Source organism: Coffea eugenioides, chromosome 1 (genome assembly GCF_003713205.1).
Source record: "Coffea eugenioides isolate CCC68of chromosome 1, Ceug_1.0, whole genome shotgun sequence".
Classification (NCBI taxonomy): domain Eukaryota; kingdom Viridiplantae; phylum Streptophyta; class Magnoliopsida; order Gentianales; family Rubiaceae; genus Coffea; species Coffea eugenioides.
In genome coordinates, this window is record NC_040035.1 from 7,524,285 (window position 1) to 7,542,248 (window position 17,964).

Consider the following 17,964-nt stretch of genomic DNA (forward strand, 5'->3'; position numbering starts at 1 on the left):
GGAGTAACCAATACCGTAGACTCCACTTTCTCCGATTCCTTCCACCTCACATACCCCTACCGGGCCCGAACTCCAATCAGTTCAGAAATGGTAATACTCGAGTATACCGGAATCAAGGGTCTCAATACCCAAAGATCCCAAAACAGACTAGCGTGGTTCGTTATCTAATCGACCAGGCCCTTACCGGCCCGACTCGAGTAACTAGTCACAGGTGTTGAGTTCAGAGGTCACAGAAAGGTCGTTGGATACAAGCTTCCAAACGACGTCAGAACAGATACAGATACAGATAATAGATTCAGATTCACACCAAAAATTGGCATATGAACAGACAAGAGAACGAGTGTGATAAAGTACACCCTCGTCTCAAACAAAATAAATAGATAGTTCAGTCGTTCATATCACAGATTGCATGTACAGAAATCAAGTTAAACAACAAGTGAGGGGAGTGGTACACTCATCGGTTCAAGTACAGATACTTCAAAAGTTTTCACTTCAGATTGGCTTTAATCGCCAAGAAACCCTAAAATAATCAAAGTAAATCAATTGAAGGTTTCACATCCAAAATCGAGTAAATGGAATGCACAAGTGAGGCTCGACTACACGTCGTACGCCTTTCCATAGTAAGTACTAGTACAAAAGAATAAAATATGACTTTCAAAAGGCAACTCAAACCTAAAGAGACTAAACGGCCTAGAAAATTAGACAGCATTTCCCCTAAATTTGCTTACTTTTCCAGCCGTCATGGCTTCATTATTTTTCTCAGCCAGTCCCAAAGTCATACGAAATATAAATTCATCACAACAGCCGTTCAATAGGCTCAAAGTCATTCAAGTACAAAATTTAGCTAGGAAAATGACCGGAAATGAAAGTCAAGCCCTAAAACCCAAAAACAGTTTTGATGTCATTAAGTGTATTGGACACAACCGGAACTACGATTATCGGATGGAGGTGCAACATACACCGTTTCGAAGCTAACAGAAAGGGCTACAATGTTGAAGAAGGCCACTCAGTCCAGATTGTAGTGAAACTAAGTCAAAATCGCAATGTACCAAACCAGAACCGTATAAACAGGTTAATGAACCGCATTCTGGTTAAACACCCATAATTCAGGTTACCAAAGTCCAATTCACTTGATTCCAAAGCCATCCGAAAGCTAAGATACTAGGATATATTTCTTAAGAAGACATCAATAATCAAATCAGTAGTATTCCCAGTCAAACTAACCAATTACAGAAGCGGATTCTCAGTCTCGGGTAACTATAGGGCAGCAGGGGTAATTCGGTCTTTTCATAGGCTACGTTGCTCCGATTGAGCTGAAATTTTGTAGGCTACTATAAAACATCATTCTATACAAATTTCATGTTTTAAGCCAAGGCTAATTCGGCCTCTAACTAAGGGAAACAGTATCGGGCAGAAAGGGGGTTACATGAAACCCTAACTTCTGAAATTTTCCGTCAAATGCAGAAATTTTCCGCAAACCACCACAATTTACGCATTCAAGCTTCATTCTAGATCATTTCCAACCATCATACATGGCCACACAATGGTAATCATATTAAAACAGAAAAATCATGAATAAATAGAAAAAATGTCATCAATCTCACTAAAATCAAGAAATCTTTCACCAAATCACATCTTTAACCACCACAAGTCATTAATTTGACATTATCAATACCAAGGAAAGAATTCCCTAGCTACTCACCTTGCAACCTCAAGAAAGGAAGTTACTTAGCACCAATTGTTTCCAAATCACTTCACCAAGAACCTTAATCCTACCTAGAGAAGAGTTTTTATGGAGTGATTTGAAATTTTATCGGTTAGATTTGAAGATTGGAGCAAGTTATGGAAGGAAGATGTTGAAGGTTTTTCTCTCTTTTCTCTCCAAGAAATTCGGCCAAGAGAAGGATGAAAGTGATGAATTTTTTGGTCAATTTTGGTTAATTGGTAAAGGTAAGTAAAATGGTCAAAGTCAAGAATAAACCACAAGGTGACACTTGTCACCCTTATTTGATGCAACTCTATCCTTTTGTCTCTCCAATGATAATCCATCTAGGTAACTTCTAATTATCTCTTCACACCTGATAAATTAAACCCGGTATACACAACTTAACCTAATTGGTCGAATTTTATCAAACTTACCGCACTAGCGGGTCCCACGCCCGGTATCCACTTCTAAAATCTCATAAGCTAACTTATACTCGGAAAAATGATTTCAAAACCATCTTTACTCATAAAATTTATTTTCACAATTTTTCGAATAAATAAAATGTGGAAAAGCGTGCAATTAATAGAAAATAAAACCTAGCAATTAAGAAAATTACGGGTTCTCACACTCTCTCCCCCTTAAAGAAATTTCGTCATCGAAATTTTCTTATCAACGGAATCTTGCAAAATCTAAGGTACCTAACGGATCGTACTTTCTACATCCTCAGACGAGTCAGGGACCTGATGGTGTTCTAAAGAGTATACCCGAGCCGGTACCTTCGATCCAGCCCCTTCCTTTTCCGACTATCCAGGGTTAGTCCTAGTGGGTTGCGGGGTCCCTGTTCCTTTTCGTAATCGAGCTGGGCAGTCAGCAATCCGATGATCGGCACTTCCGCAGCGCAGACATTTTCCCTCTTTCTTCCAACAATTTGCCTCCGTATGATTTGGCCTTCTACAATATTCATAGGGACCACGAGTAGCAGAGACCGGTCCCCCCTGAGAGACATCACGCGACACCCCTGATTGTCGTACTCCCCCGTTTCCCTTTCCAATCTTAGGAGGCATACTTGTACCTTCTTGCTCAGAGCTACTCCCAGAAAAGCCCCTTTTCTTGGCTTGGAAGTTTTTCACCTGTAGCCTAGCATTCTCTACTCGTTGCGCCTTCTCTATGGCCTCGCTAAAAGCATTAATCTGGGCCACCGCGAGGTCCTTCTAAATTTCTACGTTCAAACCCTGGATAAAACGCCTTATTCGCCGCTGCTCGGTCATGATCAACTCAGGAGCAAATTTGGACAGGCGGGTGAACTGACTCTCGTATTCCGCTACAGACTGGGCCCCTTGGCGAAGTCGGATAAACTCATCTTCCTTCCGCTCCTGGACTAGAGGAGGGAAAAATTTCGCGTTGAACTCCCGCATAAAATTCACCCAAGTACTGGGCGTTTGTTCCCGTTCCCATTTTTACCGAATAACGTTTCACCAGGAACGGGCCGCCCCTTCCAGCTGAAAGACGGCAAAGGTTACCTGCCTCTCCTCGGTATAGTGCAAGGCAGCAAAAATATCTACCATTTTCTCGAACCACCTTTCGGCGACATCCGGGTCGGGCCCCCCAATGAATTTCGGTGGGGCAAACTTCTGGAATCTCTCAAGAGCCCTATCGTCGCTCTCGATGTGGTTGCCAGGGTTTCCAGGGTTAGGGTTCGGGTTTTGGCCCTGTTGCTGCACCACTTGTGCCAGTAGGTTGGTCATTTGCTGCATGGCGGCAGCTATTTGAACGTTGGGGTCAACCCTCGGTTCAAGGTTGAGTCCAGATGAGGTTTTCCCAGCACCCCTGACGTGGGTTGCCTACGCCCGCGCCCACTTCCCTGGCCACTACGTGTGCCCTCCATTGATCTAAGTCAATCTAAGGTCGAGGGGTAAAGATAATATTAAAGATAATTAGAAGCATAAGCAAATAACAAGAGGTACATACAGATCAAAAGCATATATACACACAACTGTGCCGAACCAGTCACACAGTAACAGTCAATTAGATACACCCAAAAGAGATCCATGAAGGTAACGGGGTCATCCCAAAAGTACTATAAACGAACTAGATTAAAGGCACAAAAGCAACTAACGAAAAGTTATTTCCCCTCAAGGTCTCCCTCCCTAATCTACGAGAATGCCACAATTTATATCTTAATCCAGGTTAATCATACTTACGAACACCCGAACAAACTACATGAAGTTCCATAGAATCAAATTTCTAATTCGCCTAAGTCCTTTCTAACCTAGGCTCTCATTGATTTAGTAGCCGAGCACAAGAATTTCAAATAAAATAATTCACAACTCGAGCCGGCCGGTCCCAAGCGCAAATCATCCAAAATAAAGATTCCTACCCGACATACTTATCTATCTTCCCCCAGTTCCATGATAGAAAACTTGCAGTCGTGGAGTTCACTGACTATGCATCGGTATGGTGGGATCAACTACGCCTTAGTCATCGAAGGAATCGTGAGAGGGCTGTGGAGGCTTGGGAGGAGTTGCAAGGATTGATGAGAAAAAGATTTGTGCCTAACTATTATTATCGAGACTTGCACAATCCATTACAAACTCTTACTCAAGGCAATATGTCCGTGGAGGACTATTTCAAAAAGATGGAGATGGCCATGATGAGAACTGATGTGCAAGAGGATTTAGAAGCAACCATGGCGAGGGTTTTGTGTGGATTAAAACCAGAAATAGCTGAGGTAGTTGAGCTCCAACACTACCTAGACATTAGTGAGATGCTGGACAAGACTGTCAAGGTGGAAAGGCATCTCAAGAGGAGGGGTAGTGCATGCCAAAATACCAACTACCAAGCTGAAAATTGGAGAAATTCTCAACCTAGAAGGGAGGAAGAAGCCACAGCCTCAATCTCACAACCAAGGCCGAGAACTACTACTCCAAAGCCTATTCCAAAGGTAGACACTAAAGTTGTCCAAGAAGTTTCTAAGTCATATAATCGGGACAAGAAGTTCTTTAAGTGTCAAGGATTTGGGCATATATTTTCTCAGTGTTCTAACCAATGAGCCATGATCATTTTGCCAAGTGGAGAGGTTATGACTGATGACAAGGATGAATATAAGGATATGCCGGCGTTAGTTGAAGATGAATTGGAAGAGGAACAACTCGTGGATGGACCAGTAGGTTGTTTGGTTATGCAAAAGAAACTTGTTGCCCGAGCTAACTATGAGGACATCAGTGTGCAAAGAGAGAATATCTTCTACACTCATTTTTTAATCATGAACAAAGTGTGTAGTTTGATAATTAATAGTGGGAGTTGTACTAACGTAGCAAGTTTGCTTATGGTCGAGAAGTTAGGTCTTTCTAAGAACAAACACCCTAAACCATATCGATTACAATGGTTTAATGAAGATGATGATGTGTGCATATTCAGACAAGCTTGAGTGCCATTTCGCATTTGGTAATTATGAAGATGAAGTGGTATGTGATGTGGTGCTAATGCAAGCAAGTCATGTGATCTTAGGTCGTCCTTGGCAATTTGACAAACCTGTCAAATTCAACGGACGAGCTAATAAGTATTTCTTCATACATGGTAATAGAAAGATCATGCTTGTTCCTCTTACCCCTAGACAGGTGCATAAGGATCAAGTGAGGTTACATGAGGAATACAAGTTAGAGTGTGAGCTAAGGAAAAAGGAGGGATAGTTGGAGAGCTTGGCCAAGAATGGTGGAAAGGGAAAAGCTCTTGTGTGATTGGCTAAAAGAGTGAACAAAGCCAAGAAACATAGCTTGTTTACTAACATCTTTGCTACTAGTTTCATTTCTTTTTCGTAGGTTAAGCAAGAGGCCATGAACATGTGTGATTACTGTCCGATCTCACTCTTTCTTGTTGTTATGTCTTTTCGTGAAGATGGAGACTATCGGGCTGATCGTGTGCCGAATCAGCTTGTGTATTTTGCAAGCTTATTCAAGTTTGAAGGGTTTGGCTTCATGAGATACACCTCGTACCATTTTGAAGACCCTTATCTAATGGAAACTAATGGTGCCACTTCGGGTACTCTTACACCAGCCATCACTGATTGATTGTTTTCATGTGAAGAATTAGATTTGGTGGGTCATGATTTGTGGCTGGTTCGTGCAATTCAAGGAGCTAAATGAGGTCTTTTCAAGCACTGCCATTGGTGGTTTTCGTTTTGAATGGCATTTTCGCTTGTGATCATAACAAGGCTGACCCGTCGGCATGTAACTCTCCTTGTCATCATTCGCGTTTTGATTTGTGGGCAAATTGCTTACAAGAAGAGGGGAATGATGCGGTAGCTAGCTGCCAAAGAAGTCAAGCAAGTCATTGAACCACAACACTAGCTAATATTCTAGTTTCTTGGGTCAAGTTTGTTAGTGCCATTTGCTTAAGCAAATTCCAGCAACTTTGGTTTGTTTAAGTTGAGTCGTTTAGTCAAATAAAATGGCTAAAGGTCATGTTAACAATAGTAAACACTATTAGAGTTAGTTGGCCAAACTAGAGTTACTTCTTGGTAGTTAATGTTTAGTTCCGTGAGTTCTAGTATGGTTAGGAATCTTGACTCTTGTAAAGGCTATAAAAGCCGTGGTTGTTTACGTTTTTTTTTAGGGTAAAATACCAAAAAACTCCATGTGGTTTGATAAATGTTCAATTTAACTCCCTCTAGTTTGAAAACCTACACTATAACTCCCTGTGGTGTTGACTAAATTGAAAATTGGACAGAAATTAAAGTATCCAATCTAACGGTTGTGTGTGAAATGTCAATATTGCCCCTACTATATGTGAGATACTTTCCATTCAATTTTCAATTTAGTCGAAATCACAGGGAGTTATAGTGTAATTTTTCAAACTAGAAGGAGTTAAATTGAACCTACAACAAACCATAGGGCGTTCACTTATATAGGAGCAATATTGACATTTCACGTGCAACCGTTAGATTGGATGTTTTCCGTCCAATTTTCAAATTAGTTGAAACCACAGGGAGTTATAGTGTAGGTTTCCAAACCAGATGGAGTTAAATTAAACATTTAATAAACCACAAGGAGTTTTTTGGTATTTTACCCTTTTTTTTTTTTAAAAAAAAAAGCTAAATAAGAATTAAGAAATTTTAAGATTTCGTTTTGTTGTGTGAAACATTCTTTAAAGCTTGTGATAGCCATTATTGAGCATCATAGAGTTAACTCTAGGTGATCACCGACTTTTCAATCAAGCAATGTACTTGATTGTGATGTCATTCTATTTTCAAATCGTTCTTGTGCTACTTTGATTCTAGTCTCGTCAGGGGTCTAGAAATCATATCATAACCTGCATATCTAAGTATATTACCAAATTGAGTTTTAAATCCTATTACCAAACCCTCTCACTTGTTGGTTGGATTACCCATCCAGTACCCTCTATTCACTAAACTCAATAGTTCGAAAAATGAAAATTAACCTTTATAAAACTAAAATCAATGCATACATCATGTTAAATTAACACATTATATTGAGTTTTAAATTTGGGTAAAGCCATCAAACTTGTATGAAAAAAATCCAACATTTAATGAAGGGTTAAATCAATATTCTTTTGTTTTTAATCATAATTGTCTTCATTTGTGTTAGGTTAGAGTTGTACCTAATTGTGTTATAAAATTATGAAACGTGTTATTGAATTATAAAATTGCAACTTGTATATACAGGTTCCAGGTTCGAGACATCCCACTTACACTAATATATATATGTATATATATATATATATATATATATGAGGTAATATGGATCTGGTATCAGATTTTTAGGATCCTTTTAATAAACCCTATCGGGTTACCCGTTGATAACTTCTCATCAAGACCAAATCCTAATGGATAATCAATCGGTTGTACAATCAGATTAACCAACGGGTCGAATAATGGGTTGGATTAACCACTAGGTCGAATACCCACGGGTGTTGAATTTTACTTGACCCATTGTTATCTCTATATACACGTAGACACATAAATCATATCTTTACAAGAAAAAGCAGTAACTAATGTAAACTAAAGGACACATGTTGTGATCTTCGAGTAAATTCCTAAAAAAGTTTGTGTAATCTAAAAGACACAGCCTCTAATTTTTTGAATAAATTCCCAAAAAGTGGGACTTTTTTAAAAATATTCTCAAAGGGTGGTATTTTTCAGTACTCTTCCTAAAGTGTAAAAAGTGCATTTAGTGAACCAATATTTCTATAAAAAAACACACTTACATTACACCGTTTTTTAAAAAAATTTGTCTAGGCATTTATTTCTTAAACACACATCCACTAAATTCGTTTTTTAAACAACTCATTCGCCAATTACATTGTTTCAAAACTTCCACTGTCTGCAAGCGTCTAGTTGCAACGGTTATCTGGTGATTGTTTTGAAGCTTTGTACTCAAACAAACAAGTTTTATACACATTCATTGCTATTAAGGCTTTGTACACGCACAAAGCAATTTTATACAACACTTGCTGAATCGCAGCACATACTGATTGCAATTAGAGCTTCTAATGAGCGGAGTTGAGTCGGGCTAACTATTTCGTTTGAGCTTTGTCCAAATTTATATCAAAACCATGAATATTGAATTCATTATTTGCTAGTCAAATTTAGATAATTATGCCAATTATTGGAAAGTAGAAATCCATTAAGTCCCTATCTATTCCGCAGAAAACAACTTAAAACAGTAAAATGATAGAAGTCATTGGTTTAGTCTTCATTCCATTATTTGTGGTTAGTAGTTGTAACGTTGTATTTTTGTAATCCATACGTTTAGATCCCTCCAATGTTATTACTTGTGATCATATCAAAAAGAAGAAAGGAAAAAAAGACAATGCTCGAATTTGCCTTTTTTAATTATTTGTTTAGTGTGCTGTGTACCCTTTTCTTGTTTTTAATAAAAAATGCATTTAGTATGGATAATACCCAATAAATAAGGAAAGATCAATCATCCTCTCCAGCACATGCAAGAAATTTTGAAATGAAAGGCAAACGACAGAGTTCGAGTGGTACGGGGGAGGGAGTGTAAGCGTGAAGTCTTGAGTTTGAATCCTCTTACTTACATTTAAAAAAAAAAATGACAGAAAAAGCACAAGATGATGGCCTAAACAAAAACCCCTAATAAGAAAGGAAGAAAAAAATTGTCAAGAGTCTGAACTAAATTCACAATTCAAGAGAAGTTTTTCCCATCTACATAATTAGTTAATATCATTTTTCAAAGTTTCTAGTATATTCGAGAACTAAAAAAAGAAGAAGATAAAATTCCACTTATACAGGAGTTTGAAGTTAAGTATATTCCTTTTTCAATCTCCAACATTTTTGGTTATACTTCCTAATTCCTATTCGGATTCTACTTTCTATTCTAAACGTATAACAAATGGACGGAAATGGTGATGACTAATGACGGGTTACTTACTGGCTTCCTAATTCCTATTCGGATTCTACTTTCTATTCTAAACGTATAACAAATGGACAGAAATGGTGATGACTAATGACGGGTTACTTACTGGCTTCCTTTTTCCCGCATCAGAAGCGTCGAGAGAAAGAAGGACACACAAAGGCAGCTAAAAACATACTTACCTGCACGGGGTTGATGGGCGATCAAGAAGGCTCATGGCTTAGGCAGGTGACGTCCATTGCACTTTGGAGGGGTGCCTCCCTATGGCCTCCCCAAGTGGTAGAGGCAACGTCGTAATTTGCTGCAGCGGACGCCTGTGTTCACGCGGCCCTGCCCAATCTTCTATGGAACAAATCTTTAGTATATCAGCAGCACATTTAGAATATGTGTCTGATGGTAAATATTTGTGTATAAGATCAATTTATGCTGTTTTGAATTGTTTCTGAGAGGCAGAGATATATTTTTGGTTAAAGGAAATTGCCAAATTGTGTTTATCCATGTCTCATCGCAAAGGAAATTGGCAGATAATTTGTTGATCCATCCATGTCTTTGTAACTCAACACGAGCAAAAGTCAGTCTGATATTAGGATAAATTATAAAAGTTCAACTTTGTCCCAGTTTGTGTAACTCAACACGAGCAAAAGTCATGTTTTGTTCAAAGCTTGTTTGAGCTTGTTTGAAAATTTTACGACCTATAATTTTTATTTGACCTCATATCCTTTAACATACACGCCTATGTTTGAACTCAAGTTTGTTTTGCATATTTATTCTGTTACAAAATCAAACTTTTCAATCTATTTATTATAATCAAACTTTGTTTTGATTTGTTAACAGCCCTAATTGTGATGCATAACAAGGCACTTCCATGTTTTAATTCTTAATTTGCTAGTCCAATTTAAACCACCAATTACGTCAATAATTAGAAAGTATCCATTCCTTTGGTTCGTATTTAGTACAGAACAACATAGTGTTTGTAAAATGATAAAAAGTGGTTGATTTTGTCTTTCTTTTCCATTTTATTTTTGGTGGAAAAGTATCTTTTATTTTGACATGTTAACAGCTCTAGTCGTGATGCGTAGTAACACATTTTCATGTTTTAATTCTTAATTTTCTCTTCCAATTTAGACCATCAATTACGTCAGTAATTGGAAATTAGCCATTCCTATAGTCTTTTGTAAAACGACACTTAATTTATTGGATTTTTCCAAAGTGGTTGATTTTTTCTTTCCTTTCCATTTTATTTTTGGTGGAACAGTGTCTTTCATCTTTTTTTTTTTCTCCGAAAGATATTGAGATTTTATTAAAACAAAAGGCACCAGATTACTACAAAAACTTCCTCAAAATACAAGTGCCTTTCATCTTTGCATCTCTATTTGTTTAACTTTACCTGGTTTTAAAAAGCGGTTGATTCTTGGAGACTAGTAGTCCTTGCATGTGGCTGGTATTTCAGTCCATCAACTTTGAGAGAATTAACTTCAAATTTAATTGCAGAGAGTTACTTGTGGACTAAAGGCTGGAGAATAACATAAAGTTGATCATGTTCCTAGGAAGGCAAATCCCTATTATAATTGTTTAACCAATGAAGTTCCGAGAGACTCTTTTTCTTCTTGATTTTTCTTTAATTTTTTCATTCTAGTAGAAAATTTTGTTGCGGACCAAAGCTTAAGAAAAACTTGCCCTAAATCCGCAAAGTACACATTGCTGAATTTGTTGCAAATTACTTTTCAAAATATCATTATAGCTCTTGATTTTTGTAGAACAAGGAAACCAAGTCAAGAAGTATCTGTTTAATTTGTACTAGTTTTGTTGAGATAAACTCTTTTTAGTAGTTTTCGTATTTTAGGAATTGGTATATTGATTGCTATTTAATGAGTAGTTTAATTTATTTACTAAGGTAAGTTTGATAAAACTAATATTTGGATTTTACAGTCTAATACTTGAAATTTGAATCTATTAAGTTATTGAATTATAAATATTAAATTCTAACATCGGAGCATATTTTGCAAGTTTTACTTACATAGCTTTTTACTTACATAGCTCAGATCCACTTAATTAATTAAGATTTATTCTATTTTTTGTTATCAAACACGTCTAAACACGTTAAAATCTAAATTCATTAAGTTTGAATGATGAATTAGGTTGTCAAAAAGGATTTGAGTCTAATAGGCTACGTACACAACACTTGTTCGAATATTTTTCTTAGAGAGTCTAATAGAGTCTTCGATTTTATATTATTTTAGATATTTACATTATTTTGAATTGTTTAATCTCTCTGCCAAAGGTAACTTTGGGTGATTGTTTCCTCTCAATTCTATGAACCTATTACAACGCCAAAAATTTAATTTCTACAACGTCCAAGCAAATTCATCCAACTCATCTGGCAATAATAATTGCATTATCAGGGCAACTCCAAAAAGAATTGCTGGCGACAAAAGAAATATAAATATTGTAGTTACTTATTAAAAAAGAGTAAATCTTATATACACTGACAATGTATATACTATCATCGTTTGATTCACGAAATGTGTGTAAAAGTTAAATTTCAAATTCAAATTTTACATAATTGTTATTCATTCAACGCTGACAGTATATGCACTGTCAGTGTAGAAAAGATTAATTCAACGCTGACAGTGCATATACTGTCAGTGTAGAAAAGAATAATTCATTAAAAAATAGCCAAAAAAAAGATAAAAAAATCCACCATATCAAATTGCAATATTGGTTAGTAGAAAAGAATAATTCATTAAAAAATAGCCAAAAAAAAAGATAAAAAAATCCACCATATCAAATTGCAATATTGGTTATTTATTCATTTGTTTTTTTATTGCGGGTTGGAGTCTTTTTTTACTATAGGGGAAGATCTCGCAATTTGATAGGAAACACCATAAAACCGACTCCCAATAGGCAAAGACAACGGAGCTATAATCAAACATGCTCGTTCCCAAGTTCCCACATCGAAAAAACAAAGAGGTAAGGCGGCTCGAGTACTCTTATAAAATGCTATGCTTTGACAACGTAAAACATACTTACCTGGACGGGGTCGATGGGCGATCAAGAAGGCTCATGGCTTAGGTTGGTGACCTCCATTGCACTTGGGAGGGGTGCCTGCCTATGGTCTCCCCAAGTGGGAGAGCCAACGTCATAATTTGTGGCAGTGGGGGCCTGCGTTCGCGCGGCCCCTGCCCATCTCTAGTTGTTAAATCTTCTCTGGTTTTGGTCGTATTCCTCTTTGGTTCCACAGCAATGAAAGTGTGAAACTTTTGTTTTTGCTGTAGAAAGGTATGATATAGGGCCTGTTTGGAACCTGAGTTTTTTGGGAGTTTATCTAAACCTTTACTGTAGTGCACTGTAGAAGTTTTTGAAAAAATTTTGTAGAAGTTTTTGTAAGGTGAAAAATTTTTTTGTAGAAATTTTTGTAAGATAAAAAATTTTGTAAAAGTTTTTGTAAGGTGAATTTGTTTTTTCTTTTTTTTCTTTCTTTCTTTTTTTCTTTCTCTTTCTTTTTCTTTTTTTTCCTTTTTCTTTTCTTTCCTCTCTTTCTTCTTCTTCTTCTTCCTTCTCCCTCCCGTCACCCCTCTTCTCCCTTTCCCTTTCTCCTCTCCTCTGCATTTCCCCCGCCACCTCCTTCCCCCGCTAGCCCCTCTGCCCCTTCCCTCCCCTCTGCACACCACCCCCTCTGTCTCTCCACCCCCGCCAGCCCTTCCCCCGCTGCCGTGCCACCCCCTTTCCTCTTCCCCCCGCCAGCCTTCCCCCTCCCCTCTGCACGCCCTCCCCTCTGCCCCACCAGCCCTTCCCCCGCTGCCGCGCCACCCCCTTCCCTCGCCACTCCCTCTGCCCCTTCCCCTCCTCTCTGCACGCCACCCCCTCCCCCCGCCAGCCCCTCTCCCCGCTGCCCCGCCTCCCCCTGCCAGCTCTTTCCCCGCTGCTGCGCTACTCCCTCTGCCCCTTCCTCCTCCCCTCTGCCACGCCACCCCCCTCCCGTTTCCCCCTTCCCTGTTCCCCTTCCCGTTTCCCGTTTCCCGCCACCCCTTCTGCCCCGCCACCCCCCTTCCCTGTTCCCCCGTCAGCCGTAGCTTTGGCGTGACTGGAGGGAGAAAGGAAAATCAGAGCAGGAGAAAAGTAACTACTGCTGCTGCATAGGTCGGGGGAGTTTGGCCAAGGAGGGGAGGGGGAGAGGGGAGGGAAGGAGAGAGGGAGGGAGAAAGGAAGGAAAAAAAAAATTTGGGAACGCCGGCGCCGGAATAGGTGGCCGGAGCCAGAAACGGCGGCGGAGGTGGTGGCTGGCGATGAAGGTATGGTGGATGGGGTGGGAGAGAAAGAAAAAGAAAGATAGAAGTTTTTTGTGTATTAGATATTTTGAAGTGTGTAGATTAAAAAATTTGATAAGTTTTTTTGGGTTCTTGTAGCTAAAGTTGTTAAAAAACTTGTAGCTAAAAAACTTGGCAAAAAAACTCACTTCCAAACAGGCCCTATAGTCTCAAGTTTGATCTGCATTATGTTTATAGGCATGGAAATCATATTCACGTGCATCACAGTAATGTTCAGCTAAAGATGTGAGAAAAGAAGAGGAAAATAGCTTTCTTATTATGGTGATATGGGAAATTTGGCAACAAAATGATGGAAAGTAATAACTAGGAAATAATATTACGTAAATAGTCTAAAAGTGATTAAAAGGATAGACACCAAACTCGATTTGGGACAACACTGTAATTGTAGACGGATTACGCAAAATTGATTTATAATCCCTTATAAAACATTAAGTTTTAGGCTGCGGATTAGAATTTACCCCTCAAAATACTAGTGTGTGTGTGTGTCTATATATATATAGATGTGTGTGTGTATATATAATGGTTTAACTGTTTCGAAATTAATTGCATTATACGACCGATAAATTAGCCATCCTGGAATTAAATTTTCTTGTTCCCATTCCTATTTCTTAAATCTCATTTCTTCTATTATAAATTTTTTTTAAAAAATTAGATTATATGACCCGATTTTAGGCAAAAAATTTAACTACTATAAAAACTGAGGCAATTTGTGTAGTGCAATATTTCTCAATTCATTTAGCTTCTTGGAAGCTTACTTTATCAATTTATTATCATTATTGTTGTGATCATCGTCATCATCATGATTATTTTTATGCTTATTATTATTGTTACTATTATTAATTGCTATTATTATCATTATTACTATTGTTATCATCTTCATCATTATGTTATATTCATAGAAAATTCTTTGGTCTCTTTAGATATTATGCCCTCAATACTTGTCCTTCAATGATGATATTGGTTTAGATTTACCATTTTTAAACTTGTTAGTGTGTAATAGTCAAGAATACTCATTGCACCATCCAACGGTGGATTTAACTCGAGGATACAATATCCAAAATGGAATTTAGAATCTCCCTATAATTAATAGGTTTTGAGGTTTGATAACGGCTAGTTTGTGATTTTTTTGAATGTGTTTCACATTATTTTTTAGTCAATTTGTAAGGTTAAATGGTGTAAGTTGTCCATTTTTGTCACTAATTTGCACCTCGAGTTGATAGATGAATTTGTTGTGATTTTGTCATTTTAGTTGCAAAATCTGTTTGTTTTTGTAGGTAAAATGATTAAACTCAATTGGAAGTGAAATGGTGATTTAAAGCGAGGATTAGAAGTTTGAGAAGTCACAAGAATATATAAAAGAAAAGGTGCAATTCAAGGATGAAAAGCAAAAAAAAAAAAAAAAAAGACTGTGGTTTTTCCTAGGGATTGTTGGCAGAAACTTCGTTTCGCAGTGAAAATCAAAGAAACACATGATCTGCATAATCCCTGAGAGAATCCCTCGAGGGATTGGTTCGAGGGATTCCTGGCAGCTGGAAGTTGCCAACTTGCATAATTTTTGTTTCTTTTTCCATCTTTGACAAAACCAAAAGGCACAACTTGTACCAACTTTTGGGGGTTCTAGGAGCTTCTTTTTTTGACATTTTGGCTCCAATAACGCAAGACCAAGAATATATGCTACCAAGTTCTTCTAGTTTTGGGAGTTTTTTTAGTTTAAGTTAGCTTGAGAAAAGGGAGAGAGTTTGGAAAAAGAAGAACAACCAATGGGTTGTGTCTTGAGGCAAGACACAAACCTTAACAAATGTAACTCTATTTGTTTTCTATTGTTTAGTGTAGGTTAGTGTGGTATAATCTAGTTGTGGTTATCCATTCTTGTAGTAGTTCAACAAGAAGGACAAGGGAGATGAAGAAGGAGAGGCTCAAGAAGCTCCAGTGACAAGGGTTCTCTTCTCTCCATTTTTTCTTTGTATTGAACTTTAAATGTGTTAATGAAAGATTTGGATATTGTTTTTATGATGTTGATTTAAAATATGTGCCTTGGGTATTTGGTTGAGCTTTCTATGATTGGTTGGTTTTGATTTCTTGGCTAATTGATGCTATTATCTTGTTTGAGTTATTTAGCATTTTTGCTCTTATAATCATGATTAACTGACCATTGATTATGATCATCTCAATGTGTTAGATTTGCAATGAGAATTGGAATTTGACACTAGTTTATAGTAGTGTTAAACCTAGGGAGCATACTCATGAAAGTAGAGCTACACCTTTGTGGCTTTTGTGGCTTTGTCCCATGTAATTTCATAGAAATTAATGAACTTGTAGTTGATTTCATAACCACGAAAGTAGGTATGAATTAACTATAGGTATAGTTGGTACATCGGTGAAAGAGGATATTACGTATATTAGGAAATTACGTTATAATTTAACCGAGGTTTTGGTACTCATTTGGTTAAGGAGTTGCATTAGCATGAATAGGTAGGGATTCCATTATCCAAGGAACTTTTATTTGTATTTGTCTATCCCTTTATAGCTTAGTTCATTCATTTTAATTTGTTGACAGTCTAAATAATAGAGAAGTTTTAGTAGTGCCGTTAGTTGTCCATCTTCCTTGTAGGTCGACCTATAATACTCTATACTCGCTTACGACCAATATACTTGTGAAAAATCGCATGTGTGGTATTTAGAAATTTATAAATATAAAACTTGACTATAAATTGAGATTAACTATTATATGCATACCCCACACTCGTCAAGGTCCTTTAAGAGTCGATAACCGTTAATTATTCATATAGTGTTATGAATAGACGGACATGTAGGATTGTAAGTAGGGAAATGAAAAGTATATCTTCTACGTATTTTTAGCATGTTTTATTAATTAGTTTTGGTGTATTTTAATTAGTTTTATAGCTAATTAGCTAAGTTTCTAGTGAAAATATGCATTTTGTGGTTTAAAGTATAAAAATTGCATTTCTATGGATTTTAATTGTGAAAATTTCATGTTTTGTAGGTTTAATGATTCAATCATCAAATGGCATGAATTGAAAAGATAATTGGATGATTGATGATGGTTTGAAGTGATTTAAAGCAGACATGACGTGCACAATATTCAACGGATGAAATGCAAATTTTTCAGTTTTGACACCTTGTGGTATTTCGGTTATATCTTGAGCTATATGCATCAGATTGAGGTGATTCTTGAATCATTTTGAAGCTAAGAGATAGATATACATTTGGTATGAGACATAGAATTCCAGTTCAGTCATTTTCCTAATCAAAAAGTCAAAAAACAGAAGTACATTTTCATGGTCAAAAGCTAAAATAGAGTTTTGACCAGTTATGGGTATTTTGGTCATTTCTCGGTCCACAGAGCTCCAAATTGGATGATTCTTCATGCATTGGGAAGCTAAATCAAAGTGCTACAACTTTCATGTTTTATGCAAGAGCTAATTCAGCTTCTAGCATCAAGAAAATATCAGTTAAAATTGGACCAAAAATAGAGCAAGGATGAATTCTGCCCAGAAAGTGCAAACCTGCAAAGGAGAAAAGATGGAGTGCAATTGCAACCTAAGGCTGCATTTTCAAGGTCATGTATTCATCATTTTCAGCTGTAACTTGCTCTACAACTTGTTCTTTGTTCACACAACTTTCCAGCTCAATTCCAGCAAGCAAATTCGGCTGTATATGACCAACAAGAGTATGTAAAGTTGGAGAAACAACTCATGGGAGTTTCAAGAGTCAAAAATGACAACTAGAAACAACTCATCTGGCTCTTGAATTCCTCTATAAATAGCAGCCTTTGGAAACCATTTTGCCAACTTTGGAAGGCTAGAGAAACTCACGAAAAATGTAGTCTTCACTAGAATTTCCTTAGTTCATTAGTTAGAGTAGTATAGTATAGGTAGTGTAGTTTATCCATCTTGTATTTGTAGTTAGATTTGGATGAAGATTGAGGAGCAAAGACGGAGAGTTTGAAGCTCATGTGACAAGGGTGTCTTCTCTCTTATCACTTTCTTTTTTGTATTTGATTTCATGTTTAACTATAATACAAGTTTGGCGTTTGTTTTCACGTTTAGTTAAAGTTTATGCTTAGAGTTTTGGATGAATTTTCTATATCTTATTAGTGATATTTACTTGGTTATTTGATGATATTATTTTGAATAAGTCATTTATAACTTTTGCTTTTCTAATCATGATTAACCGGCATTAGTTGTGATTATCTAAAGGTGTTAAGTTTGCAATGAGAATTGGAGTTTAACACTAGTCCAAGAAAGTGATAAACTTAGAGAATTTACTCACGAGAGTAGAGGAGCACCTTTGAGGCTTTACTGACTTGTTTCATGTAATTTCATAGAAGAAATGAGTTTGTAGTTAATTTCATAACCACGAGAGTATGTATGGTTTAATTATAAGTATAGTTGATTCACTACGAGAGTAGGTTTCACATACATTAGTAAATTATGCCATAACTAGTCAAAATAATAGCATTCACTTAACCAGTAACTTCATTTGCAAGAGTAGTAAGGAATTCCATACCTCTAGAAGC

The 17,964-nt window shown here is 37.0% G+C and overlaps 2 non-coding genes across 2 annotated transcripts; both read left to right on the forward strand.

Moving 5' to 3' along the window:
• The first annotated feature begins 9,270 nt into the window (after positions 1 to 9,270).
• LOC113752817 lies at positions 9,271 to 9,431 on the forward strand. The gene has a single exon (XR_003464913.1). It is a non-coding gene; the product is annotated as a U1 spliceosomal RNA (small nuclear RNA).
• Positions 9,432 to 12,118: 2,687 nt separating this feature from the next.
• LOC113753180 lies at positions 12,119 to 12,279 on the forward strand. Its single transcript, XR_003464987.1, has one exon. It is a non-coding gene; the product is annotated as a U1 spliceosomal RNA (small nuclear RNA).
• Positions 12,280 to 17,964: the final 5,685 nt, after the last annotated feature.